The sequence below is a fragment of the Staurois parvus genome, unplaced genomic scaffold (assembly GCF_062004578.1).
Source record: "Staurois parvus isolate SC_StPar_1 unplaced genomic scaffold, SC_StPar_1.0 ptg000126l, whole genome shotgun sequence".
Classification (NCBI taxonomy): domain Eukaryota; kingdom Metazoa; phylum Chordata; class Amphibia; order Anura; family Ranidae; genus Staurois; species Staurois parvus.
Genome location: NW_028317922.1, coordinates 1,731,232 through 1,758,270, shown reverse-complemented (window position 1 = coordinate 1,758,270; position 27,039 = coordinate 1,731,232). Strand labels below are relative to the sequence as shown.

Below are 27,039 nucleotides of genomic sequence, written 5' to 3'. Positions count from 1 at the left end.
ATCTGTACGTTGGAAATCAGACTCTGTGAAATGTGTGACACAGCAAAGTCTATTCACAGGGCACTGTGAATACATTTCACTGAAATCAAAAAAGAAAATGTTGGTGGATCTTCACAAAGTCAGTTTACAATATTCAAGATTGTTCAAATTCATGCGAGTAGGCTAGAAATCAATGAAATGCAACGTGGGAAGCAATATATGGCTTTACATTTTTAAAGCTAGATAGAGGTTTTGAGGAGTCCAAATACACTGCTCTAAAGAAGCCTTAAACCAGCCGTAGTACTACCAAAGGACCAGAGTGAAGGAAAATGCTCCAAGTGTTCTCTTTTCGAAAGGAACCTTATCTAGCTGCTAACCCTCTTGCTTTTCATCTGACGTAGCCATTTTGAGCCACTTTCCCTGAAAAAGTCATACAGTTTGTAATCTTTCTTCGCTTTAAAGCTTTGCTTTTCATCTGACGTAGCCATTTTCACCCAATTTTCCTGATAAAAGGCATACAATCATACATCTTTCTTCAAACTAAAGTGAAAGGCAAAATCAAAATGACTTGCGTGTATACTGTGTCTTTTGGGACCCTGCAAGAGAAGTGACTCCGCAAGGAAATTGGTTGAATAAGTGATATTGCCTTTTCTAGGAAGGAGTGGTTATGCTTCTCATTTTGTGTGCATGGAAGAAGAAGCGGCCTGCAACCTGAGGAAGCTGAGAATCTTCAGCTGCGCAATTGTAGCTTTTGTCATGGAAGTCATTTCGGACCGCGAAGATACTTTTTCTGACCTGCTTCTGGTTTCTAGTCTAATGCAACAGCACGAGGAAGAAAATGTATTTTATTTTATTCATCCCATGGTTCAAAAAAGTTCTATTTACTTGCATCAAGTTGTCAAAGACTAGTTTTGGCGGCGCCGTGACTTTTAGTATCTTTCAAAGCCGGCTAAGTCTTGTTCACCCCGGAATGCATTTGATAAGTTGTTTTGCTCGGCTGCGCACTGCCATTCCTTTCGGACACATTGCATTTCCTCTGTGAAGCAGACTCTTCCACTTGGTTTGATTGGCATAATGCAGGTGAGGGCTGCAACAATGCAACATGCCAGCCTTTTTTTCCCCCAAGGGTTTGCAGCGCTATGTGGTGGTGTTACCTGGTCCTATTGAGAAGAATAGATTTTGGACATGTCCTTGCACGTTGGCTGAGAAAACCATATACTGCGGGAAGTTGTACAATTGCTTTTCTGCTGCGCCCGAGACCCTAATATGCACTTACCCAGTTTCTAAACCTTGGTCTTGGTCTTGGTCTGCCCAGTCTTGCCGGGAAGCGTTACACCAAAACAAACACAGGCAGTTGCCGAAACCCGGGATTGAACCAGGGACCTTTAGATCTTCAGTCTAACGCTCTCCCAACTGAGCTATTTCGGCTTAAGACGTGTGCTTTCCTCAGCAATTGTTGGCTACTATAAGTTGGTGTGACAGGAGCCTATGGAGAATTGAGATTTTTATGCCTATGCATGTTGCCGGAAAAGAGAAAAGGCAGCAAGATTCACGACTAAATTGCCAGGGAGACTAAGCCACCGTTCTGTCATGAGCAACAGACAGGTGAGAAGCCAAAGCATGGAGCATACGCTAGCCCGATTCATGAGAAAAGCAACAGCTCACAGACAGGTGGACTCTCCTTAAATCTACAACAGATGCCGAAACCCGGGATCGAACCAGGGACCTTTAGATCTTCAGTCTAACGCTCTCCCAACTGAGCTATTTCGGCACGTTCCAAATGAGCAAGCCAGCAGGTGTGTGGCGGCAAGGCGAAGGGGTCCCAGAGACCTTAAAGGAGATCTAAAGTCCCAGCCTACACTTTTATTTTCAAACATCAGCATGGTAATGGCAATAGGAACAATAGGAGCAATAGTTCCCCTTGACAAACCAATGTAAGCTTGCGTCAGTAACCTCCTTTTATGTTGTGATTGCTGTTTCTCTGCTGGCCATCTATTTCCACAATTTCCTGGATTTCCGGCATGGTGTTCAGCTTCTTCTCTGCTCTTTACTTTCATTTTCTAAGGACTGCAGCTCCCATGGTACCTTGCTGCCTGCAAGCTGTGATTCCTGTACTGACTCTGCCTCCTGAAACTCCTCCTCTCAGCAAATCTGTACGTTGGAAATCAGACTCTGTGAAATGTGTGACACAGAAAAGTCTACTCACAGGGCACTGTGAATACATTTCACTGAAATCAAAAAAGAAAATGTTGGTGGATCTTCACAAAGTCAGTTTACAATATTCAAGATTGTTCAAATTCATGCGAGTAGGCTAGAAATCAATGAAATGCAACGTGGGAAGCAATATATGGCTTTACATTTTTAAAGCTAGATAGAGGTTTTGAGGAGTCCAAATACACTGCTCTAAAGAAGCCTTAAACCAGCCGTAGTACTACCAAAGGACCAGAGTGAAGGAAAATGCTCCAAGTGTTCTCTTTTCGAAAGGAACCTTATCTAGCTGCTAACCCTCTTGCTTTTCATCTGACGTAGCCATTTTGAGCCACTTTCCCTGAAAAAGTCATACAGTTTGTAATCTTTCTTCGCTTTAAAGCTTTGCTTTTCATCTGACGTAGCCATTTTCACCCAATTTTCCTGATAAAAGGCATACAATCATACATCTTTCTTCAAACTAAAGTGAAAGGCAAAATCAAAATGACTTGCGTGTATACTGTGTCTTTTGGGACCCTGCAAGAGAAGTGACTCCGCAAGGAAATTGATTGAATAAGTGATATTGCCTTTTCTAGGAAGGAGTGGTTATGCTTCTCATTTTGTGTGTATGGAAGAAGAAGCGGCCTGCAACCTGAGGAAGCTGAGAATCTTCAGCTGCGCAATTGTAGCTTTTGTCATGGAAGTCATTTCGGACCGCGAAGATACTTTTTCTGACCTGCTTCTGGTTTTCTAGTCTGATGCATCAGCACGAGGAAGAAAATGTATTGGATTTTATTCATCCCATGGTTCAAAAAAGTTCTATTTACTTGCATCAAGTTGTCAAAGACTAGTTTTGGCGGCGCCGTGACTTTTAGTATCTTTCAAAGCTGGCTAAGTCTTGTTCACCCCGGAATGCATTTGATAAGTTGTTTTGCTCGGCTGCGCGCTGCCATTCCTTTCGGACACATTGCATTTCCTCTGTGAAGCAGACTCTTCCACTTGGTTTGATTGGCATAATGCAGGTGAGGGCTGCAACAATGCAATATGCCAGCCTTTTTTTCCCCCAAGGCTTTGCAGCGCTATGTGGTGGTGTAACCTGGTCCTATTGAGAAGAATAGATTTTGGAAATGTCCTTGCACGTTGGCTGAGAAAACCATATACTGCGGGAAGTTGTACAATTGCTTTTCTGCTGTGCCCGAGACCCTAATATGCACTGAACCAGTTTCTAAACCTTGGTCTTGGTCTGCCCAGTCTTGCCGGGAAGCGTTACACCAAAAGAAACGCAGGCAGTTGCCGAAACCCGGAATAGAACCAGGGACCTTTAGATCTTCAGTTTAACGCTCTCCCAACTGAGCTATTTCGGCTTAAGACGTGTGCTTTCCTCAGCAATTGTTGGCTACTATAAGTTGGTGTTACAGGAGCCTATGGAGAATTGAGATTTTTATGCCTATGCATGTTGCCGGAAAAGAGAAAAGGCAGCAAGATTCACGACTAAATTGCCAGTGAGACTAAGCCACCGTTCAGTCATGAGCAACAGACAGGTGAGAAGCCAAAGCATGGAGCATACGCTAGCCCGATTCATGAGAAAAGCAACAGCTCACAGACAGGTGGACTCTCCTTAAACCTACAACAGATGCCGAAACCCGGGATCGAACCAGGGACCTTTAGATCTTCAGTCTAACGCTCTCCCAACTGAGCTATTTCGGCACATTCCAAAGGAGCAAGCCAGCAGGTGTGTGGCGGCAAGGCGAAGGGGTCCCAGAGACCTTAAAGGAGATCTAAAGTCCCAGCCTACACTTTTATTTTCAAACATCAGCATGGTAATGGCAATAGGAACAATAGGAGCAATAGTTCCCCTTGACAAACCAATGTAAGCTTGCGTCAGTAACCTCCTTTTATGTTGTGATTGCTGTTTCTCTGCTGGCCATCTATTTCCACAATTTCCTGGATTTCCGGCATGGTGTTCAGCTTCTTCTCTGCTCTTTACTTTCATTTTCTAAGGACTGCAGCTCCCATGGTACCTTGCTGCCTGCAAGCTGTGATTCCTGTACTGACTCTGCCTCCTGAAACTCCTCCTCTCAGCAAATCTGTACGTTGGAAATCAGACTCTGTGAAATGTGTGACACAGAAAAGTCTACTCACAGGGCACTGTGAATACATTTCACTGAAATCAAAAAAGAAAATGTTGGTGGATCTTCACAAAGTCAGTTTACAATATTCAAGATTGTTCAAATTCATGCGAGTAGGCTAGAAATCAATGAAATGCAACGTGGGAAGCAATATATGGCTTTACATTTTTAAAGCTAGATAGAGGTTTTGAGGAGTCCAAATACACTGCTCTAAAGAAGCCTTAAACCAGCCGTAGTACTACCAAAGGACCAGAGTGAAGGAAAATGCTCCAAGTGTTCTCTTTTCGAAAGGAACCTTATCTAGCTGCTAACCCTCTTGCTTTTCATCTGACGTAGCCATTTTGAGCCACTTTCCCTGAAAAAGTCATACAGTTTGTAATCTTTCTTCGCTTTAAAGCTTTGCTTTTCATCTGACGTAGCCATTTTCACCCAATTTTCCTGATAAAAGGCATACAATCATACATCTTTCTTCAAACTAAAGTGAAAGGCAAAATCCAAATGACTTGCGTGTATACTGTGTCTTTTGGGACCCTGCAAGAGAAGTGACTCCGCAAGGAAATTGGTTGAATAAGTGATATTGCCTTTTCTAGGAAGGAGTGGTTATGCTTCTCATTTTGTGTGTATGGAAGAAGAAGCGGCCTGCAACCTGAGGAAGCTGAGAATCTTCAGCTGCGCAATTGTAGCTTTTGTCATGGAAGTCATTTCGGACCGCGAAGATACTTTTTCTGACCTGCTTCTGGTTTTCTAGTCTGATGCATCAGCACGAGGAAGAAAATGTATTGGATTTTATTCATCCCATGGTTCAAAAAAGTTCTATTTACTTGCATCAAGTTGTCAAAGACTAGTTTTGGCTGCGCCGTGACTTTTAGTATCTTTCAAAGCCGGCTAAGTCTTGTTCACCCCGGAATGCATTTGATAAGTTGTTTTGCTCGGCTGCGCGCTGCCATTCCTTTCGGACACATTGCATTTCCTCTGTGAAGCAGACTCTTCCACTTGGTTTGATTGGCATAACGCAGGTGAGGGCTGCAACAATGCAACATGCCAGCCTTTTTTTCCCCCAAGGCTTTGCAGCGCTATGTGGTGGTGTAACCTGGTCCTATTGAGAAGAATAGATTTTGGACATGTCCTTGCACGTTGGCCGAGAAAACCATATACTGCGGGAAGTTGTACAATTGCTTTTCTGCTGCGCCCGAGACCCTAATATGCACTGAACCAGTTTCTAAACCTTGGTCTTGGTCTGCCCAGTCTTGCCGGGAAGCGTTACACCAAAAGAAACGGAGGCAGTTGCCGAAACCCGGGATTGAACCAGGGACCTTTAGATCTTCAGTCTAACGCTCTCCCAACTGAGCTATTTCGGCTTAAGACGTGTGTTTTCCTCAGCAATTGTTGGCTACTATAAGTTGGTGTGACAGGAGCCTATGGAGAATTGAGATTTTTATGCCTATGCATGTTGCCGGAAAAGAGAAAAGGCAGCAAGATTCACGACTAAATTGATAGTGAGACTAAGCCACCGTTCTGTCATGAGCAACAGACAGGTGAGAAGCCAAAGCATGGAGCATACGCTAGCCCGATTCATGAGAAAAGCAACAGCTCACAGACAGGTGGACTCTCCTTAAACCTACAACAGATGCCGAAACCCGGGATCGAACCAGGGACCTTTAGATCTTCAGTCTAACGCTCTCCCAACTGAGCTATTTCGGCACATTCCAAAGGAGCAAGCCAGCAGGTGTGTGGCGGCAAAGCGAAGGGGTCCCAGAGACCTTAAAGGAGATCTAAAGTCCCAGCCTACACTTTTATTTTCAAACATCAGCATGGTAATGGCAATAGGAACAATAGGAGCAATAGTTCCCCTTGACAAACCAATGTAAGCTTGCCTCAGTAACCTCCTTTTATGTTGTGATTGCTGTTTCTCTGCTGGCCATCTATTTCCACAATTTCCTGGATTTCCGGCATGGTGTTCAGCTTCTTCTCTGCTCTTTACTTTCATTTTCTAAGGACTGCAGCTCCCATGGTACCTTGCTTCCTGCAAGCTGTGATTCCTGTACTGACTCTGCCTCCTGAAACTCCTCCTCTCAGCAAATCTGTACGTTGGAATTCAGACTCTGTGAAATGTGTGACACAGCAAAGTCTACTCACAGGGCACTGTGAATACATTTCACTGAAATCAAAAAAGAAAATGTTGGTGGATCTTCACAAAGTCAGTTTACAATATTCAAGATTGTTCAAATTCATGCGAGTAGGCTAGAAATCAATGAAATGCAACGTGGGAAGCAATATATGGCTTTACATTTTTAAAGCTAGATAGAGGTTTTGAGGAGTCCAAATACACTGCTCTAAAGAAGCCTTAAACCAGCCGTAGTACTACCAAAGGACCAGAGTGAAGGAAAATGCTCCAAGTGTTCTCTTTTCGAAAGGAACCTTATCTAGCTGCTAACCCTCTTGCTTTTCATCTGACGTAGCCATTTTGAGCCACTTTCCCTGAAAAAGTCATACAGTTTGTAATCTTTCTTCGCTTTAAAGCTTTGCTTTTCATCTGACGTAGCCATTTTCACCCAATTTTCCTGATAAAAGGAATACAATCATACATCTTTCTTCAAACTAAAGTGAAAGGCAAAATCCAAATGACTTGCTTGTATACTGTGTCTTTTGGGACCCTGCAAGAGAAGTGACTCCGCAAGGAAATTGGTTGAATAAGTGATATTGCCTTTTCTAGGAAGGAGTGGTTATGCTTCTCATTTTGTGTGTATGGAAGAAGAAGCGGCCTGCAACCTGAGGAAGCTGAGAATCTTCAGCTGCGCAATTGTAGCTTTTGTCATGGAAGTCATTTCGGACCGCGAAGATACTTTTTCTGACCTGCTTCTGGTTTTCTAGTCTGATGCATCAGCACGAGGAAGAAAATGTATTGGATTTTATTCATCCCATGGTTCAAAAAAGTTCTATTTACTTGCATCAAGTTGTTAAAGACTAGTTTTGGCTGCGCCGTGACTTTTAGTATCTTTCAAAGCCGGCTAAGTCTTGTTCACCCCGGAATGCATTTGATAAGTTGTTTTGCTCGGCTGCGCGCTGCCATTCCTTTCGGACACATTGCATTTCCTCTGTGAAGCAGACTCTTCCACTTGGTTTGATTGGCATAACGCAGGTGAGGGCTGCAACAATGCAACATGCCAGCCTTTTTTTCCCCCAAGGCTTTGCAGCGCTATGTGGTGGTGTAACCTGGTCCTATTGAGAAGAATAGATTTTGGACATGTCCTTGCACGTTGGCTGAGAAAACCATATACTGCGGGAAGTTGTACAATTGCTTTTCTGCTGCGCCCGAGACCCTAATATGCACTGAACCAGTTTCTAAACCTTGGTCTTGGTCTGCCCAGTCTTGCCGGGAAGCGTTACACCAAAAGAAACGGAGGCAGTTGCCGAAACCCGGGATTGAACCAGGGACCTTTAGATCTTCAGTCTAACGCTCTCCCAACTGAGCTATTTCGTCTTAAGACATGTGCTTTCCTCAGCAATTGTTGGCTACTATAAGTTGGTGTGACAGGAGCCTATGGAGAATTGAGATTTTTATGCCTATGCATGTTGCCGGAAAAGAGAAAAGGCAGCAAGATTCACGACTAAATTGCCAGTGAGACTAAGCCACCGTTCTGTCATGAGCAACAGACAGGTGAGAAGCCAAAGCATGGAGCATACGCTAGCCCGATTCATGAGAAAAGCAACAGCTCACAGACAGGTGGACTCTCCTTAAACCTACAACAGATGCCGAAACCCGGGATCGAACCAGGGACCTTTAGATCTTCAGTCTAACGCTCTCCCAACTGAGCTATTTCGGCACATTCCAAAGGAGCAAGCCAGCAGGTGTGTGGCGGCAAGGCGAAGGGGTCCCAGAGACCTTAAAGGAGATCTAAAGTCCCAGCCTACACTTTTATTTTCAAACATCAGCATGGTAATGGCAATAGGAACAATAGGAGCAATAGTTTTCCTTGACAAACCAATGTAAGCTTGCGTCAGTAACCTCCTTTTATGTTGTGATTGCTGTTTCTCTGCTGGCCATCTATTTCCACAATTTCCTGGATTTCCGGCATGGTGTTCAGCTTCTTCTCTGCTCTTTACTTTCATTTTCTAAGGACTGCAGCTCCCATGGTACCTTGCTGCCTGCAAGCTGTGATTCCTGTACTGACTCTGCCTCCTGAAACTCCTCCTCTCAGCAAATCTGTACGTTGGAAATCAGACTCTGTGAAATGTGTGACACAGCAAAGTCTACTCACAGGGCACTGTGAATACATTTCACTGAAATCAAAAAAGAAAATGTTGGTGGATCTTCACAAAGTCAGTTTACAATATTCAAGATTGTTCAAATTCATGCGAGTAGGCTAGAAATCAATGAAATGCAACGTGGGAAGCAATATATGGCTTTACATTTTTAAAGCTAGATAGAGGTTTTGAGGAGTCCAAATACACTGCTCTAAAGAAGCCTTAAACCAGCCGTTGTACTACCAAAGGACCAGAGTGAAGGAAAATGCTCCAAGTGTTCTCTTTTCGAAAGGAACCTTATCTAGCTGCTAACCCTCTTGCTTTTCATCTGACGTAGCCATTTTGAGCCACTTTCCCTGAAAAAGTCATACAGTTTGTAATCTTTCTTCGCTTTAAAGCTTTGCTTTTCATCTGACGTAGCCATTTTCACCCAATTTTCCTGATAAAAGGCATACAATCATACATCTTTCTTCAAACTAAAGTGAAAGGCAAAATCCAAATGACTTGCGTGTATACTGTGTCTTTTGGGACCCTGCAAGAGAAGTGACTCCGCAAGGAAATTGGTTGAATAAGTGATATTGCCTTTTCTAGGAAGGAGTGGTTATGCTTCTCATTTTGTGTGTATGGAAGAAGAAGCGGCCTGCAACCTGAGGAAGCTGAGAATCTTCAGCTGCGCAATTGTAGCTTTTGTCATGGAAGTCATTTCGGACCGCGAAGATACTTTTTCTGACCTGCTTCTGGTTTTTTAGTCTGATGCATCAGCACGAGGAAGAAAATGTATTGGATTTTATTCATCCCATGGTTCAAAAAAGTTCTATTTACTTGCATCAAGTTGTCAAAGACTAGTTTTGGCGGCGCCGTGACTTTTAGTATCTTTCAAAGCCGGCTAAGTCTTGTTCACCCCGGAATGCATTTGATAAGTTGTTTTGCTCGGCTGCGCGCTGCCATTGCTTTCGGACACATTGCATTTCCTCTGTGAAGCAGACTCTTCCACTTGGTTTGATTGGCATAACGCAGGTGAGGGCTGCAACAATGCAACATGCCAGCCTTTTTTTCCCCCAAGGCTTTGCAGCGCTATGTGGTGGTGTAACCTGGTCCTATTGAGAAGAATAGATTTTGGACATGTCCTTGCACGTTGGCTGAGAAAACCATATACTGCGGGAAGTTGTACAATTGCTTTTCTGCTGCGCCCGATACCCTAATATGCACTGAACCAGTTTCTAAACCTTGGTCTTGGTCTTGGTCTGCCCAGTCTTGCCGGGAAGCGTTACACCAAAAGAAACGGAGGCAGTTGCCGAAACCCGGGATTGAACCAGGGACCTTTAGATCTTCAGTCTAACGCTCTCCCAACTGAGCTATTTCGGCTTAAGACGTGTGTTTTCCTCAGCAATTGTTGGCTACTATAAGTTGGTGTGACAGGAGCCTATGGAGAATTGAGATTTTTATGCCTATGCATGTTGCCGGAAAAGAGAAAAGGCAGCAAGATTCACGACTAAATTGATAGTGAGACTAAGCCACCGTTCTGTCATGAGCAACAGACAGGTGAGAAGCCAAAGCATGGAGCATACGCTAGCCCGATTCATGAGAAAAGCAACAGCTCACAGACAGGTGGACTCTCCTTAAACCTACAACAGATGCCGAAACCCGGGATCGAACCAGGGACCTTTAGATCTTCAGTCTAACGCTCTCCCAACTGAGCTATTTCGGCACGTTCCAAAGGAGCAAGCCAGCAGGTGTGTGGCGGCAAGGCGAAGGGGTCCCAGAGACCTTAAAGGAGATCTAAAGTCCCAGCCTACACTTTTATTTTCAAACATCAGCATGGTAATGGCAATAGGAACAATAGGAGCAATAGTTCCCCTTGACAAACCAATGTAAGCTTGCCTCAGTAACCTCCTTTTATGTTGTGATTGCTGTTTCTCTGCTGGCCATCTATTTCCACAATTTCCTGGATTTCCGGCATGGTGTTCAGCTTCTTCTCTGCTCTTTACTTTCATTTTCTAAGGACTGCAGCTCCCATGGTACCTTGCTTCCTGCAAGCTGTGATTCCTGTACTGACTCTGCCTCCTGAAACTCCTCCTCTCAGCAAATCTGTACGTTGGAATTCAGACTCTGTGAAATGTGTGACACAGCAAAGTCTACTCACAGGGCACTGTGAATACATTTCACTGAAATCAAAAAAGAAAATGTTGGTGGATCTTCACAAAGTCAGTTTACAATATTCAAGATTGTTCAAATTCATGCGAGTAGGCTAGAAATCAATGAAATGCAACGTGGGAAGCAATATATGGCTTTACATTTTTAAAGCTAGATAGAGGTTTTGAGGAGTCCAAATACACTGCTCTAAAGAAGCCTTAAACCAGCCGTAGTACTACCAAAGGACCAGAGTGAAGGAAAATGCTCCAAGTGTTCTCTTTTCGAAAGGAACCTTATCTAGCTGCTAACCCTCTTGCTTTTCATCTGACGTAGCCATTTTGAGCCACTTTCCCTGAAAAAGTCATACAGTTTGTAATCTTTCTTCGCTTTAAAGCTTTGCTTTTCATCTGACGTAGCCATTTTCACCCAATTTTCCTGATAAAAGGAATACAATCATACATCTTTCTTCAAACTAAAGTGAAAGGCAAAATCCAAATGACTTGCTTGTATACTGTGTCTTTTGGGACCCTGCAAGAGAAGTGACTCCGCAAGGAAATTGGTTGAATAAGTGATATTGCCTTTTCTAGGAAGGAGTGGTTATGCTTCTCATTTTGTGTGTATGGAAGAAGAAGCGGCCTGCAACCTGAGGAAGCTGAGAATCTTCAGCTGCGCAATTGTAGCTTTTGTCATGGAAGTCATTTCGGACCGCGAAGATACTTTTTCTGACCTGCTTCTGGTTTTCTAGTCTGATGCATCAGCACGAGGAAGAAAATGTATTGGATTTTATTCATCCCATGGTTCAAAAAAGTTCTATTTACTTGCATCAAGTTGTTAAAGACTAGTTTTGGCTGCGCCGTGACTTTTAGTATCTTTCAAAGCCGGCTAAGTCTTGTTCACCCCGGAATGCATTTGATAAGTTGTTTTGCTCGGCTGCGCGCTGCCATTCCTTTCGGACACATTGCATTTCCTCTGTGAAGCAGACTCTTCCACTTGGTTTGATTGGCATAACGCAGGTGAGGGCTGCAACAATGCAACATGCCAGCCTTTTTTTCCCCCAAGGCTTTGCAGCGCTATGTGGTGGTGTAACCTGGTCCTATTGAGAAGAATAGATTTTGGACATGTCCTTGCACGTTGGCTGAGAAAACCATATACTGCGGGAAGTTGTACAATTGCTTTTCTGCTGCGCCCGAGACCCTAATATGCACTGAACCAGTTTCTAAACCTTGGTCTTGGTCTGCCCAGTCTTGCCGGGAAGCGTTACACCAAAAGAAACGGAGGCAGTTGCCGAAACCCGGGATTGAACCAGGGACCTTTAGATCTTCAGTCTAACGCTCTCCCAACTGAGCTATTTCGTCTTAAGACATGTGCTTTCCTCAGCAATTGTTGGCTACTATAAGTTGGTGTGACAGGAGCCTATGGAGAATTGAGATTTTTATGCCTATGCATGTTGCCGGAAAAGAGAAAAGGCAGCAAGATTCACGACTAAATTGCCAGTGAGACTAAGCCACCGTTCTGTCATGAGCAACAGACAGGTGAGAAGCCAAAGCATGGAGCATACGCTAGCCCGATTCATGAGAAAAGCAACAGCTCACAGACAGGTGGACTCTCCTTAAACCTACAACAGATGCCGAAACCCGGGATCGAACCAGGGACCTTTAGATCTTCAGTCTAACGCTCTCCCAACTGAGCTATTTCGGCACATTCCAAAGGAGCAAGCCAGCAGGTGTGTGGCGGCAAGGCGAAGGGGTCCCAGAGACCTTAAAGGAGATCTAAAGTCCCAGCCTACACTTTTATTTTCAAACATCAGCATGGTAATGGCAATAGGAACAATAGGAGCAATAGTTTTCCTTGACAAACCAATGTAAGCTTGCGTCAGTAACCTCCTTTTATGTTGTGATTGCTGTTTCTCTGCTGGCCATCTATTTCCACAATTTCCTGGATTTCCGGCATGGTGTTCAGCTTCTTCTCTGCTCTTTACTTTCATTTTCTAAGGACTGCAGCTCCCATGGTACCTTGCTGCCTGCAAGCTGTGATTCCTGTACTGACTCTGCCTCCTGAAACTCCTCCTCTCAGCAAATCTGTACGTTGGAAATCAGACTCTGTGAAATGTGTGACACAGCAAAGTCTACTCACAGGGCACTGTGAATACATTTCACTGAAATCAAAAAAGAAAATGTTGGTGGATCTTCACAAAGTCAGTTTACAATATTCAAGATTGTTCAAATTCATGCGAGTAGGCTAGAAATCAATGAAATGCAACGTGGGAAGCAATATATGGCTTTACATTTTTAAAGCTAGATAGAGGTTTTGAGGAGTCCAAATACACTGCTCTAAAGAAGCCTTAAACCAGCCGTTGTACTACCAAAGGACCAGAGTGAAGGAAAATGCTCCAAGTGTTCTCTTTTCGAAAGGAACCTTATCTAGCTGCTAACCCTCTTGCTTTTCATCTGACGTAGCCATTTTGAGCCACTTTCCCTGAAAAAGTCATACAGTTTGTAATCTTTCTTCGCTTTAAAGCTTTGCTTTTCATCTGACGTAGCCATTTTCACCCAATTTTCCTGATAAAAGGCATACAATCATACATCTTTCTTCAAACTAAAGTGAAAGGCAAAATCCAAATGACTTGCGTGTATACTGTGTCTTTTGGGACCCTGCAAGAGAAGTGACTCCGCAAGGAAATTGGTTGAATAAGTGATATTGCCTTTTCTAGGAAGGAGTGGTTATGCTTCTCATTTTGTGTGTATGGAAGAAGAAGCGGCCTGCAACCTGAGGAAGCTGAGAATCTTCAGCTGCGCAATTGTAGCTTTTGTCATGGAAGTCATTTCGGACCGCGAAGATACTTTTTCTGACCTGCTTCTGGTTTTTTAGTCTGATGCATCAGCACGAGGAAGAAAATGTATTGGATTTTATTCATCCCATGGTTCAAAAAAGTTCTATTTACTTGCATCAAGTTGTCAAAGACTAGTTTTGGCGGCGCCGTGACTTTTAGTATCTTTCAAAGCCGGCTAAGTCTTGTTCACCCCGGAATGCATTTGATAAGTTGTTTTGCTCGGCTGCGCGCTGCCATTGCTTTCGGACACATTGCATTTCCTCTGTGAAGCAGACTCTTCCACTTGGTTTGATTGGCATAACGCAGGTGAGGGCTGCAACAATGCAACATGCCAGCCTTTTTTTCCCCCAAGGCTTTGCAGCGCTATGTGGTGGTGTAACCTGGTCCTATTGAGAAGAATAGATTTTGGACATGTCCTTGCACGTTGGCTGAGAAAACCATATACTGCGGGAAGTTGTACAATTGCTTTTCTGCTGCGCCCGATACCCTAATATGCACTGAACCAGTTTCTAAACCTTGGTCTTGGTCTTGGTCTGCCCAGTCTTGCCGGGAAGCGTTACACCAAAACAAACACAGGCAGTTGCCGAAACCCGGGATTGAACCAGGGACCTTTAGATCTTCAGTCTAACGCTCTCCCAACTGAGCTATTTCGGCTTAAGACGTGTGCTTTCCTCAGCAATTGTTGGCTACTATAAGTTGGTGTGACAGGAGCCTATGGAGAATTGAGATTTTTATGCCTATGCATGTTGCCGGAAAAGAGAAAAGGCAGCAAGATTCACGACTAAATTGCCAGGGAGACTAAGCCACCGTTCTGTCATGAGCAACAGACAGGTGAGAAGCCAAAGCATGGAGCATACGCTAGCCCGATTCATTAGAAAAGCAACAGCTCACAGACAGGTGGACTCTCCTTAAATCTACAACAGATGCCGAAACCCGGGATCGAACCAGGGACCTTTAGATCTTCAGTCTAACGCTCTCCCAACTGAGCTATTTCGGCACGTTCCAAATGAGCAAGCCAGCAGGTGTGTGGCGGCAAGGCGAAGGGGTCCCAGAGACCTTAAAGGAGATCTAAAGTCCCAGCCTACACTTTTATTTTCAAACATCAGCATGGTAATGGCAATAGGAACAATAGGAGCAATAGTTCCCCTTGACAAACCAATGTAAGCTTGCCTCAGTAACCTCCTTTTATGTTGTGATTGCTGTTTCTCTGCTGGCCATCTATTTCCACAATTTCCTGGATTTCCGGCATGGTGTTCAGCTTCTTCTCTGCTCTTTACTTTCATTTTCTAAGGACTGCAGCTCCCATGGTACCTTGCTGCCTGCAAGCTGTGATTCCTGTACTGACTCTGCCTCCTGAAACTCCTCCTCTCAGCAAATCTGTACGTTGGAAATCAGACTCTGTGAAATGTGTGACACAGCAAAGTCTACTCACAGGGCACTGTGAATACATTTCACTGAAATAAAAAAAGAAAATGTTGGTGGATCTTCACAAAGTCAGTTTACAATATTCAAGATTGTTCAAATTCATGCGAGTAGGCTAGAAATCAATGAAATGCAACGTGGGAAGCAATATATGGCTTTACATTTTTAAAGCTAGATAGAGGTTTTGAGGAGTCCAAATACACTGCTCTAAAGAAGCCTTAAACCAGCCGTAGTACTACCAAAGGACCAGAGTGAAGGAAAATGCTCCAAGTGTTCTCTTTTCGAAAGGAACCTTATCTAGCTGCTAACCCTCTTGCTTTTCATCTGACGTAGCCATTTTGAGCCACTTTCCCTGAAAAAGTCATACAGTTTGTAATCTTTCTTCGCTTTAAAGCTTTGCTTTTCATCTGACGTAGCCATTTTCACCCAATTTTCCTGATAAAAGGCATACAATCATACATCTTTCTTCAAACTAAAGTGAAAGGCAAAATCAAAATGACTTGCGTGTATACTGTGTCTTTTGGGACCCTGCAAGAGAAGTGACTCCGCAAGGAAATTGGTTGAATAAGTGATATTGCCTTTTCTAGGAAGGAGTGGTTATGCTTCTCATTTTGTGTGTATGGAAGAAGAAGCGGCCTGCAACCTGAGGAAGCTGAGAATCTTCAGCTGCGCAATTGTAGCTTTTGTCATGGAAGTCATTTCGGACCGCGAAGATACTTTTTCTGACCTGCTTCTGGTTTTCTAGTCTGATGCATCAGCACGAGGAAGAAAATGTATTGGATTTTATTCATCCCATGGTTCAAAAAAGTTCTATTTACTTGCATCAAGTTGTCAAAGACTAGTTTTGGCGGCGCCGTGACTTTTAGTATCTTTCAAAGCCGGCTAAGTCTTGTTCACCCCGGAATGCATTTGATAAGTTGTTTTGCTCGGCTGCGCGCTGCCATTCCTTTCGGACACATTGCATTTCCTCTGTGAAGCAGACTCTTCCACTTGGTTTGATTGGCATAATGCAGGTGAGGGCTGCAACAATGCAACATGCCAGCCTTTTTTTCCCCCAAGGCTTTGCAGCGCTATGTGGTGGTGTAACCTGGTCCTATTGAGAAGAATAGATTTTGGAAATGTCCTTGCACGTTGGCTGAGAAAACCATATACTGCGGGAAGTTGTACAATTGCTTTTCTGCTGTGCCCGAGACCCTAATATGCACTGAACCAGTTTCTAAACCTTGGTCTTGGTCTGCCCAGTCTTGCCGGGAAGCGTTACACCAAAAGAAACGCAGGCAGTTGCCGAAACCCGGAATAGAACCAGAGACCTTTAGATCTTCAGTCTAACGCTCTCCCAACTGAGCTATTTCGGCTTAAGACGTGTGTTTTCCTCAGCAATTGTTGGCTACTATAAGTTGGTGTTACAGGAGCCTATGGAGAATTGAGATTTTTATGCCTATGCATGTTGCCGGAAAAGAGAAAAGGCAGCAAGATTCACGACTAAATTGCCAGTGAGACTAAGCCACCGTTCTGTCATGAGCAACAGACAGGTGAGAAGCCAATGCATGGAGCATACGCTAGCCCGATTCATGAGAAAAGCAACAGCTCACAGACAGGTGGACTCTCCTTAAACCTACAACAGATGCCGAAACCCGGGATTGAACCAGGGACCTTTAGATCTTCAGTCTAACGCTCTCCCAACTGAGCTATTTCGGCACATTCCAAAGGAGCAAGCCAGCAGGTGTGTGGCGGCAAGGCGAAGGGGTCCCAGAGACCTTAAAGGAGATCTAAAGTCCCAGCCTACACTTTTATTTTCAAACATCAGCATGGTAATGGCAATAGGAACAATAGGAGCAATAGTTCCCCTTGACAAACCAATGTAAGCTTGCGTCAGTAACCTCCTTTTATGTTGTGATTGCTGTTTCTCTGCTGGCCATCTATTTCCACAATTTTCTGGATTTCCGGCATGGTGTTCAGCTTCTTCTCTGCTCTTTACTTTCATTTTCTAAGGACTGCAGCTCCCATGGTACCTTGCTGCCTGCAAGCTGTGATTCCTGTACTGACTCTGCCTCCTGAAACTCCTCCTCTCAGCAAATCTGTACGTTGGAAATCAGACTCTGTGAAATGTGTGACACAGAAAAGTCTACTCACAGGGCACTGTGAATACATTTCACTGAAATCAAAAAAGAAAATGTTGGTGGATCTTCACAAAGTCAGTTTACAATATTCAAGATTGTTCAAATTCATGCGAGTAGGCTAGAAATCAATGAAATGCAACGTGGGAAGCAATATATGGCTTTACATTTTTAAAGCTAGATAGAGGTTTTGAGGAGTCCAAATACACTGCTCTAAAGAAGCCTTAAACCAGCCGTAGTACTACCAAAGGACCAGAGTGAAGGAAAATGCTCCAAGTGTTCTCTTTTCGAAAGGAACCTTATCTAGCTGCTAACCCTCTTGCTTTTCATCTGACGTAGCCATTTTGAGCCACTTTCCCTGAAAAAGTCATACAGTTTGTAATCTTTCTTCGCTTTAAAGCTTTGCTTTTCATCTGACGTAGCCATTTTCACCCAATTTTCCTGATAAAAGGAATACAATCATACATCTTTCTTCAAACTAAAGTGAAAGGCAAAATCCAAATGACTTGCGTGTATACTGTGTCTTTTGGGACCCTGCAAGAGAAGTGACTCCGCAAGGAAATTGGTTGAATAAGTGATATTGCCTTTTCTAGGAAGGAGTGGTTATGCTTCTCATTTTGTGTGTATGGAAGAAGAAGCGGCCTGCAACCTGAGGAAGCTGAGAATCTTCAGCTGCGCAATTGTAGCTTTTGTCATGGAAGTCATTTCGGACCGCGAAGATACTTTTTCTGACCTGCTTCTGGTTTTCTAGTCTGATGCATCAGCACGAGGAAGAAAATGTATTGGATTTTATTCATCCCATGGTTCAAAAAAGTTCTATTTACTTGCATCAAGTTGTCAAAGACTAGTTTTGGCTGCGCCGTGACTTTTAGTATCTTTCAAAGCCGGCTAAGTCTTGTTCACCCCGGAATGCATTTGATAAGTTGTTTTGCTCGGCTGCGCGCTGCCATTCCTTTCGGACACATTGCATTTCCTCTGTGAAGCAGACTCTTCCACTTGGTTTGATTGGCATAACGCAGGTGAGGGCTGCAACAATGCAACATGCCAGCCTTTTTTTCCCCCAAGGCTTTGCAGCGCTATGTGGTGGTGTAACCTGGTCCTATTGAGAAGAATAGATTTTGGACATGTCCTTGCACGTTGGCTGAGAAAACCATATACTGCGGGAAGTTGTACAATTGCTTTTCTGCTGCGCCCGAGACCCTAATATGCACTGAACCAGTTTCTAAACCTTGGTCTTGGTCTGCCCAGTCTTGCCGGGAAGCGTTACACCAAAAGAAACGGAGGCAGTTGCCGAAACCCGGGATTGAACCAGGGACATTTAGATCTTCAGTCTAACGCTCTCCCAACTGAGCTATTTCGGCTTAAGACATGTGCTTTCCTCAGCAATTGTTGGCTACTATAAGTTGGTGTGACAGGAGCCTATGGAGAATTGAGATTTTTATGCCTATGCATGTTGCCGGAAAAGAGAAAAGGCAGCAAGATTCACGACTAAATTGCTAGTGAGACTAAGCCACCGTTCTGTCATGAGCAACAGACAGGTGAGAAGCCAAAGCATGGAGCATACGCTAGCCCGATTCATGAGAAAAACAACAGCTCACAGACAGGTGGACTCTCCTTAAACCTACAACAGATGCCGAAACCCGGGATCGAACCAGGGACCTTTAGATCTTCAGTCTAACGCTCTCCCAACTGAGCTATTTCGGCACATTCCAAAGGAGCAAGCCAGCAGGTGTGTGGCGGCAAGGCGAAGGGGTCCCAGAGACCTTAAAGGAGATCTAAAGTCCCAGCCTACACTTTTATTTTCAAACATCAGCATGGTAATGGCAATAGGAACAATAGGAGCAATAGTTCCCCTTGACAAACCAATGTAAGCTTGCCTCAGTAACCTCCTTTTATGTTGTGATTGCTGTTTCTCTGCTGGCCATCTATTTCCACAATTTCCTGGATTTCCGGCATGGTGTTCAGCTTCTTCTCTGCTCTTTACTTTCATTTTCTAAGGACTGCAGCTCCCATGGTACCTTGCTTCCTGCAAGCTGTGATTCCTGTACTGACTCTGCCTCCTGAAACTCCTCCTCTCAGGAAATCTGTACGTTGGAAATCAGACTCTGTGAAATGTGTGACACAGCAAAGTCTACTCACAGGGCACTGTGAATACATTTCACTGAAATCAAAAAAGAAAATGTTGGTGGATCTTCACAAAGTCAGTTTACAATATTCAAGATTGTTCAAATTCATGCGAGTAGGCTAGAAATCAATGAAATGCAACGTGGGAAGCAATATATGGCTTTACATTTTTAAAGCTAGATAGAGGTTTTGAGGAGTCCAAATACACTGCTCTAAAGAAGCCTTAAACCAGCCGTTGTACTACCAAAGGACCAGAGTGAAGGAAAATGCTCCAAGTGTTCTCTTTTCGAAAGGAACCTTATCTAGCTGCTAACCCTCTTGCTTTTCATCTGACGTAGCCATTTTGAGCCACTTTCCCTGAAAAAGTCATACAGTTTGTAATCTTTCTTCGCTTTAAAGCTTTGCTTTTCATCTGACGTAGCCATTTTCACCCAATTTTCCTGATAAAAGGCATACAATCATACATCTTTCTTCAAACTAAAGTGAAAGGCAAAATCCAAATGACTTGCGTGTATACTGTGTCTTTTGGGACCCTGCAAGAGAAGTGACTCCGCAAGGAAATTGGTTGAATAAGTGATATTGCCTTTTCTAGGAAGGAGTGGTTATGCTTCTCATTTTGTGTGTATGGAAGAAGAAGCGGCCTGCAACCTGAGGAAGCTGAGAATCTTCAGCTGCGCAATTGTAGCTTTTGTCATGGAAGTCATTTCGGACCGCGAAGATACTTTTTCTGTCCTGCTTCTGGTTTTTTAGTCTGATGCATCAGCACGAGGAAGAAAATGTATTGGATTTTATTCATCCCATGGTTCAAAAAAGTTCTATTTACTTGCATCAAGTTGTCAAAGACTAGTTTTGGCGGCGCCGTGACTTTTAGTATCTTTCAAAGCCGGCTAAGTCTTGTTCACCCCGGAATGCATTTGATAAGTTGTTTTGCTCGGCTGCGCGCTGCCATTGCTTTCGGACACATTGCATTTCCTCTGTGAAGCAGACTCTTCCACTTGGTTTGATTGGCATAACGCAGGTGAGGGCTGCAACAATGCAACATGCCAGCCTTTTTTTCCCCCAAGGCTTTGCAGCGCTATGTGGTGGTGTAACCTGGTCCTATTGAGAAGAATAGATTTTGGACATGTCCTTGCACGTTGGATGAGAAAACCATATACTGCGGGAAGTTGTACAATTGCTTTTCTGCTGCGCCCGAGACCCTAATATGCACTGAACCAGTTTCTAAACCTTGGTCTTGGTCTGCCCAGTCTTGCCGGGAAGCGTTACACCAAAAGAAACGGAGGCAGTTGCCGAAACCCGGGATTGAACCAGGGACCTTTAGATCTTCAGTCTAACGCTCTCCCAACTGAGCTATTTCGGCTTAAGATGTGTGCTTTCCTCAGCAATTGTTGGCTACTATAAGTTGGTGTTACAGGAGCCTATGGAGAATTGAGATTTTTATGCCTATGCATGTTGCCGGAAAAGAGAAAAGGCAGCAAGATTCACGACTAAATTGCCAGTGAGACTAAGCCACCGTTCTGTCATGAGCAACAGACAGGTGAGAAGCCAAAGCATGGAGCATACGCTAGCCCGATTCATGAGAAAAGCAACAGCTCACAGACAGGTGGACTCTCCTTAAACCTACAACAGATGCCGAAACCCGGGATCGAACCAGGGACCTTTAGATCTTCAGTCTAACGCTCTCCCAACTGAGCTATTTCGGCACATTCCAAAGGAGCAAGCCAGCAGGTGTGTGGCGGCAAGGCGAAGGGGTCCCAGAGACCTTAAAGGAGATCTAAAGTCCCAGCCTACACTTTTATTTTCAAACATCAGCATGGTAATGGCAATAGGAACAATAGGAGCAATAGTTCCCCTTGACAAACCAATGTAAGCTTGCCTCAGTAACCTCCTTTTATGTTGTGATTGCTGTTTCTCTGCTGGCCATCTATTTCCACAATTTCCTGGATTTCCGGCATGGTGTTCAGCTTCTTCTCTGCTCTTTACTTTCATTTTCTAAGGACTGCAGCTCCCATGGTACCTTGCTGCCTGCAAGCTGTGATTCCTGTACTGACTCTGCCTCCTGAAACTCCTCCTCTCAGCAAATCTGTACGTTGGAAATCAGACTCTGTGAAATGTGTGACACAGCAAAGTCTACTCACAGGGCACTGTGAATACATTTCACTGAAATCAAAAAAGAAAATGTTGGTGGATCTTCACAAAGTCAGTTTACAATATTCAAGATTGTTCAAATTCATGCGAGTAGGCTAGAAATCAATGAAATGCAACGTGGGAAGCAATATATGGCTTTACATTTTTAAAGCTAGATAGAGGTTTTGAGGAGTCCAAATACACTGCTCTAAAGAAGCCTTAAACCAGCCGTAGTACTACCAAAGGACCAGAGTGAAGGAAAATGCTCCAAGTGTTCTCTTTTCGAAAGGAACCTTATCTAGCTGCTAACCCTCTTGCTTTTCATCTGACGTAGCCATTTTGAGCCACTTTCCCTGAAAAAGTCATACAGTTTGTAATCTTTCTTCGCTTTAAAGCTTTGCTTTTCATCTGACGTAGCCATTTTCACCCAATTTTCCTGATAAAAGGCATACAATCATACATCTTTCTTCAAACTAAAGTGAAAGGCAAAATCCAAATGACTTGCGTGTATACTGTGTCTTTTGGGACCCTGCAAGAGAAGTGACTCCGCAAGGAAATTGGTTGAATAAGTGATATTGCCTTTTCTAGGAAGGAGTGGTTATGCTTCTCATTTTGTGTGCATGGAAGAAGAAGCGGCCTGCAAACTGAGGAAGCTGAGAATCTTCATCTGCGCAATGGTAACTTTTGTCATGGAAGTCATTTCGGACCGCGAAGATACTTTTTCTGACCTGCTTCTGGTTTCTAGTCTGATGCATCAGCACGAGGAAGAAAATGTATTGGATTTTATTCATCCCATGGTTCAAAAAAGTTCTATTTACTTGCATCAAGTTGTCAAAGACTAGTTTTGGCGGCGCCGTGACTTTTAGTATCTTTCAAAGCCGGCTAAGTCTTGTTCACCCCGGAATGCATTTGATAAGTTGTTTTGCTCGGCTGCGCGCTGCCATTCCTTTCGGACACATTACATTTCCTCTGTGAAGCAGACTCTTCCACTTGGTTTGATTGGCATAACGCAGGTGAGGGCTGCAACAATGCAACATGCCAGCCTTTTTTTCCCCCAAGGCTTTCCAGCGCTATGTGGTGGTGTAACCTGGTCCTATTGAGAAGAATAGATTTTGGACATGTCCTTGCACGTTGGCTGAGAAAACCATATACTGCGGGAAATTGTACAATTGCTTTTCTGCTGCGCCCGAGACCCTAATATGCACTGAACCAGTTTCTAAACCTTGGTCTTGGTCTGCCCAGTCTTGCCGGGAAGCGTTACACCAAAAGAAACGGAGGCAGTTGCCGAAACCCGGGATTGAACCAGGGACCTTTAGATCTTCAGTCTAACGCTCTCCCAACTGAGCTATTTCGGCTTAAGACATGTGCTTTCCTCAGCAATTGTTGGCTACTATAAGTTGGTGTGACAGGAGCCTATGGAGAATTGAGATTTTTATGCCTATGCATGTTGCCGGAAAAGAGAAAAGGCAGCAAGATTCACGACTAAATTGCTAGTGAGACTAAGCCACCGTTCTGTCATGAGCAACAGACAGGTGAGAAGCCAAAGCATGGAGCATACGCTAGCCCGATTCATGAGAAAAGCAACAGCTCACAGACAGGTGGACTCTCCTTAAACCTACAACAGATGCCGAAACCCGGGATCGAACCAGGGACCTTTAGATCTTCAGTCTAACGCTCTCCCAACTGAGCTATTTCGGCACGTTCCAAAGGAGCAAGCCAGCAGGTGTGTGGCGGCAAGGCGAAGGGGTCCCAGAGACCTTAAAGGAGATCTAAAGTCCCAGCCTACACTTTTATTTTCAAACATCAGCATGGTAATTGCAATAGGAACAATAGGAGCAATAGTTCCCCTTGACAAACCAATGTAAGCTTGCCTCAGTAACCTCCTTTTATGTTGTGATTGCTGTTTCTCTGCTGGCCATCTATTTCCACAATTTCCTGGATTTCCGGCATGGTGTTCAGCTTCTTCTCTGCTCTTTACTTTCATTTTCTAAGGACTGCAGCTCCCATGGTACCTTGCTTCCTGCAAGCTGTGATTCCTGTACTGACTCTGCCTCCTGAAACTCCTCCTCTCAGCAAATCTGTACGTTGGAATTCAGACTCTGTGAAATGTGTGACACAGCAAAGTCTACTCACAGGGCACTGTGAATACATTTCACTGAAATCAAAAAAGAAAATGTTGGTGGATCTTCACAAAGTCAGTTTACAATATTCAAGATTGTTCAAATTCATGCGAGTAGGCTAGAAATCAATGAAATGCAACGTGGGAAGCAATATATGGCTTTACATTTTTAAAGCTAGATAGAGGTTTTGAGGAGTCCAAATACACTGCTCTAAAGAAGCCTTAAACCAGCCGTAGTACTACCAAAGGACCAGAGTGAAGGAAAATGCTCCAAGTGTTCTCTTTTCGAAAGGAACCTTATCTAGCTGCTAACCCTCTTGCTTTTCATCTGACGTAGCCATTTTGACCCACTTTCCCTGAAAAAGTCATACAGTTTGTAATCTTTCTTCGCTTTAAAGCTTTGCTTTTCATCTGACGTAGCCATTTTCACCCAATTTTCCTGATAAAAGGAATACAATCATACATCTTTCTTCAAACTAAAGTGAAAGGCAAAATCCAAATGACTTGCTTGTATACTGTGTCTTTTGGGACCCTGCAAGAGAAGTGACTCCGCAAGGAAATTGGTTGAATAAGTGATATTGCCTTTTCTAGGAAGGAGTGGTTATGCTTCTCATTTTGTGTGTATGGAAGAAGAAGCGGCCTGCAACCTGAGGAAGCTGAGAATCTTCAGCTGCGCAATTGTAGCTTTTGTCATGGAAGTCATTTCGGACCGCGAAGATACTTTTTCTGACCTGCTTCTGGTTTTCTAGTCTGATGCATCAGCACGAGGAAGAAAATGTATTGGATTTTATTCATCCCATGGTTCAAAAAAGTTCTATTTACTTGCATCAAGTTGTCAAAGACTAGTTTTGGCGGCGCCGTGACTTTTAGTATCTTTCAAAGCCGGCTAAGTCTTGTTCACCCCGGAATGCATTTGATAAGTTGTTTTGCTCGGCTGCGCGCTGCCATTCCTTTCGGACACATTGCATTTCCTCTGTGAAGCAGACTCTTCCACTTGGTTTGATTGGCATAACGCAGGTGAGGGCTGCAACAATGCAACATGCCAGCCTTTTTTTCCCCCAAGGCTTTGCAGCGCTATGTGGTGGTGTAACCTGGTCCTATTGAGAAGAATAGATTTTGGACATGTCCTTGCACGTTGGCTGAGAAAACCATATACTGCGGGAAGTTGTACAATTGCTTTTCTGCTGCGCCCGAGACCCTAATATGCACTGAACCAGTTTCTAAACCTTGGTCTTGGTCTGCCCAGTCTTGCCGGGAAGCGTTACACCAAAAGAAACGGAGGCAGTTGCCGAAACCCGGGATTGAACCAGGGACCTTTAGATCTTCAGTCTAACGCTCTCCCAACTGAGCTATTTCGGCTTAAGATGTGTGCTTTCCTCAGCAATTGTTGGCTACTATAAGTTGGTGTTACAGGAGCCTATGGAGAATTGAGATTTTTATGCCTATGCATGTTGCCGGAAAAGAGAAAAGGCAGCAAGATTCACGACTAAATTGCCAGTGAGACTAAGCCACCGTTCTGTCATGAGCAACAGACAGGTGAGAAGCCAAAGCATGGAGCATACGCTAGCCCGATTCATGAGAAAAGCAACAGCTCACAGACAGGTGGACTCTCCTTAAACCTACAACAGATGCCGAAACCCGGGATCGAACCAGGGACCTTTAGATCTTCAGTCTAACGCTCTCCCAACTGAGCTATTTCGGCACATTCCAAAGGAGCAAGCCAGCAGGTGTGTGGCGGCAAGGCGAAGGGGTCCCAGAGACCTTAAAGGAGATCTAAAGTCCCAGCCTACACTTTTATTTTCAAACATCAGCATGGTAATGGCAATAGGAACAATAGGAGCAATAGTTCCCCTTGACAAACCAATGTAAGCTTGCCTCAGTAACCTCCTTTTATGTTGTGATTGCTGTTTCTCTGCTGGCCATCTATTTCCACAATTTCCTGGATTTCCGGCATGGTGTTCAGCTTCTTCTCTGCTCTTTACTTTCATTTTCTAAGGACTGCAGCTCCCATGGTACCTTGCTGCCTGCAAGCTGTGATTCCTGTACTGACTCTGCCTCCTGAAACTCCTCCTCTCAGCAAATCTGTACGTTGGAAATCAGACTCTGTGAAATGTGTGACACAGCAAAGTCTACTCACAGGGCACTGTGAATACATTTCACTGAAATCAAAAAAGAAAATGTTGGTGGATCTTCACAAAGTCAGTTTACAATATTCAAGATTGTTCAAATTCATGCGAGTAGGCTAGAAATCAATGAAATGCAACGTGGGAAGCAATATATGGCTTTACATTTTTAAAGCTAGATAGAGGTTTTGAGGAGTCCAAATACACTGCTCTAAAGAAGCCTTAAACCAGCCGTAGTACTACCAAAGGACCAGAGTGAAGGAAAATGCTCCAAGTGTTCTCTTTTCGAAAGTAACCTTATCTAGCTGCTAACCCTCTTGCTTTTCATCTGACGTAGCCATTTTGAGCCACTTTCCCTGAAAAAGTCATACAGTTTGTAATCTTTCTTCGCTTTAAAGCTTTGCTTTTCATCTGACGTAGCCATTTTCACCCAATTTTCCTGATAAAAGGCATACAATCATACATCTTTCTTCAAACTAAAGTGAAAGGCAAAATCCAAATGACTTGCGTGTATACTGTGTCTTTTGGGACCCTGCAAGAGAAGTGACTCCGCAAGGAAATTGGTTGAATAAGTGATATTGCCTTTTCTAGGAAGGAGTGGTTATGCTTCTAATTTTGTGTGTATGAAAGAAGAAGCGGCCTGCAACCTGAGGAAGCTGAGAATCTTCAGCTGCGCAATTGTAGCTTTTGTCATGGAAGTAATTTCGGACCGCGAAGATACTTTTTCTGACCTGCTTCTGGTTTTCTAGTCTGATGCATCAGCACGAGGAAGAAAATGTATTGGATTTTATTCATCCCATGGTTCAAAAAAGTTCTATTTACTTGCATCAAGTTGTCAAAGACTAGTTTTGGCGGCGCCGTGACTTTTAGTATCTTTCAAAGCCGGCTAAGTCTTGTTCACCCCGGAATGCATTTGATAAGTTGATTTGCTCGGCTGCGCGCTGCCATTCCTTTCGGACACATTGCATTTCCTCTGTGAAGCAGACTCTTCCACTTGGTTTGATTGGCATAACGCAGGTGAGGGCTGCAACAATGCAACATGCCAGCCTTTTTTTCCCCCAAGGCTTTCCAGCGCTATGTGGTGGTGTAACCTGGTCCTATTGAGAAGAATAGATTTTGGACATGTCCTTGCACGTTGGCTGAGAAAACCATATACTGCGGGAAATTGTACAATTGCTTTTCTGCTGCGCCCGAAACCCTAATATGCACTGAACCAGTTTCTAAACCTTGGTCTTGGTCTGCCCAGTCTTGCCGGGAAGCGTTACACCAAAAGAAACGGAGGCAGTTGCCAAAACCCGGAATTGAACCAGGGACCTTTAGATCTTCAGTCTAATGCTCTCCCAACTGAGCTATTTCAGCTTAAGACATGTGCTTTCCTCAGCAATTGTTGGCTACTATAAGTTGGTGTGACAGGAGCCTATGGAGAATTGAGATTTTTATGCCTATGCATGTTGCCGGAAAAGAGAAAAGGCAGCAAGATTCACGACTAAATTGCCAGTGAGAC

The 27,039-nt window shown here is 44.0% G+C and overlaps 19 non-coding genes across 19 annotated transcripts; all 19 read right to left on the bottom strand.

The window, feature by feature from the left end:
- Window positions 1-1,334: 1,334 nt before the first annotated feature.
- TRNAF-GAA (transfer RNA phenylalanine (anticodon GAA)) lies at window positions 1,335-1,407 on the bottom strand. The gene has a single exon. It is a non-coding gene; the product is annotated as a tRNA-Phe (tRNA).
- Window positions 1,408-1,677: 270 nt separating this feature from the next.
- On the bottom strand, window positions 1,678-1,750 carry TRNAF-GAA (transfer RNA phenylalanine (anticodon GAA)). The gene has a single exon. It is a non-coding gene; the product is annotated as a tRNA-Phe (tRNA).
- A 2,050-nt stretch (window positions 1,751-3,800) lies between these two features.
- TRNAF-GAA (transfer RNA phenylalanine (anticodon GAA)) lies at window positions 3,801-3,873 on the bottom strand. Its single transcript has one exon. It is a non-coding gene; the product is annotated as a tRNA-Phe (tRNA).
- A 1,707-nt stretch (window positions 3,874-5,580) lies between these two features.
- On the bottom strand, window positions 5,581-5,653 carry TRNAF-GAA (transfer RNA phenylalanine (anticodon GAA)). Its single transcript has one exon. It is a non-coding gene; the product is annotated as a tRNA-Phe (tRNA).
- A 270-nt stretch (window positions 5,654-5,923) lies between these two features.
- TRNAF-GAA (transfer RNA phenylalanine (anticodon GAA)) lies at window positions 5,924-5,996 on the bottom strand. The gene has a single exon. It is a non-coding gene; the product is annotated as a tRNA-Phe (tRNA).
- Window positions 5,997-8,046: 2,050 nt separating this feature from the next.
- On the bottom strand, window positions 8,047-8,119 carry TRNAF-GAA (transfer RNA phenylalanine (anticodon GAA)). The gene has a single exon. It is a non-coding gene; the product is annotated as a tRNA-Phe (tRNA).
- A 1,713-nt stretch (window positions 8,120-9,832) lies between these two features.
- TRNAF-GAA (transfer RNA phenylalanine (anticodon GAA)) lies at window positions 9,833-9,905 on the bottom strand. The gene has a single exon. It is a non-coding gene; the product is annotated as a tRNA-Phe (tRNA).
- Window positions 9,906-10,175: 270 nt separating this feature from the next.
- TRNAF-GAA (transfer RNA phenylalanine (anticodon GAA)) lies at window positions 10,176-10,248 on the bottom strand. The gene has a single exon. It is a non-coding gene; the product is annotated as a tRNA-Phe (tRNA).
- A 2,050-nt stretch (window positions 10,249-12,298) lies between these two features.
- On the bottom strand, window positions 12,299-12,371 carry TRNAF-GAA (transfer RNA phenylalanine (anticodon GAA)). Its single transcript has one exon. It is a non-coding gene; the product is annotated as a tRNA-Phe (tRNA).
- A 1,713-nt stretch (window positions 12,372-14,084) lies between these two features.
- Window positions 14,085-14,157, bottom strand: TRNAF-GAA (transfer RNA phenylalanine (anticodon GAA)). Its single transcript has one exon. It is a non-coding gene; the product is annotated as a tRNA-Phe (tRNA).
- Window positions 14,158-14,427: 270 nt separating this feature from the next.
- On the bottom strand, window positions 14,428-14,500 carry TRNAF-GAA (transfer RNA phenylalanine (anticodon GAA)). The gene has a single exon. It is a non-coding gene; the product is annotated as a tRNA-Phe (tRNA).
- Window positions 14,501-16,550: 2,050 nt separating this feature from the next.
- On the bottom strand, window positions 16,551-16,623 carry TRNAF-GAA (transfer RNA phenylalanine (anticodon GAA)). The gene has a single exon. It is a non-coding gene; the product is annotated as a tRNA-Phe (tRNA).
- Window positions 16,624-18,673: 2,050 nt separating this feature from the next.
- Window positions 18,674-18,746, bottom strand: TRNAF-GAA (transfer RNA phenylalanine (anticodon GAA)). The gene has a single exon. It is a non-coding gene; the product is annotated as a tRNA-Phe (tRNA).
- A 1,707-nt stretch (window positions 18,747-20,453) lies between these two features.
- TRNAF-GAA (transfer RNA phenylalanine (anticodon GAA)) lies at window positions 20,454-20,526 on the bottom strand. The gene has a single exon. It is a non-coding gene; the product is annotated as a tRNA-Phe (tRNA).
- A 270-nt stretch (window positions 20,527-20,796) lies between these two features.
- TRNAF-GAA (transfer RNA phenylalanine (anticodon GAA)) lies at window positions 20,797-20,869 on the bottom strand. Its single transcript has one exon. It is a non-coding gene; the product is annotated as a tRNA-Phe (tRNA).
- A 1,706-nt stretch (window positions 20,870-22,575) lies between these two features.
- TRNAF-GAA (transfer RNA phenylalanine (anticodon GAA)) lies at window positions 22,576-22,648 on the bottom strand. Its single transcript has one exon. It is a non-coding gene; the product is annotated as a tRNA-Phe (tRNA).
- A 270-nt stretch (window positions 22,649-22,918) lies between these two features.
- Window positions 22,919-22,991, bottom strand: TRNAF-GAA (transfer RNA phenylalanine (anticodon GAA)). Its single transcript has one exon. It is a non-coding gene; the product is annotated as a tRNA-Phe (tRNA).
- A 1,707-nt stretch (window positions 22,992-24,698) lies between these two features.
- On the bottom strand, window positions 24,699-24,771 carry TRNAF-GAA (transfer RNA phenylalanine (anticodon GAA)). The gene has a single exon. It is a non-coding gene; the product is annotated as a tRNA-Phe (tRNA).
- A 270-nt stretch (window positions 24,772-25,041) lies between these two features.
- On the bottom strand, window positions 25,042-25,114 carry TRNAF-GAA (transfer RNA phenylalanine (anticodon GAA)). Its single transcript has one exon. It is a non-coding gene; the product is annotated as a tRNA-Phe (tRNA).
- Between the last annotated feature and the right edge of the window lie 1,925 nt (window positions 25,115-27,039).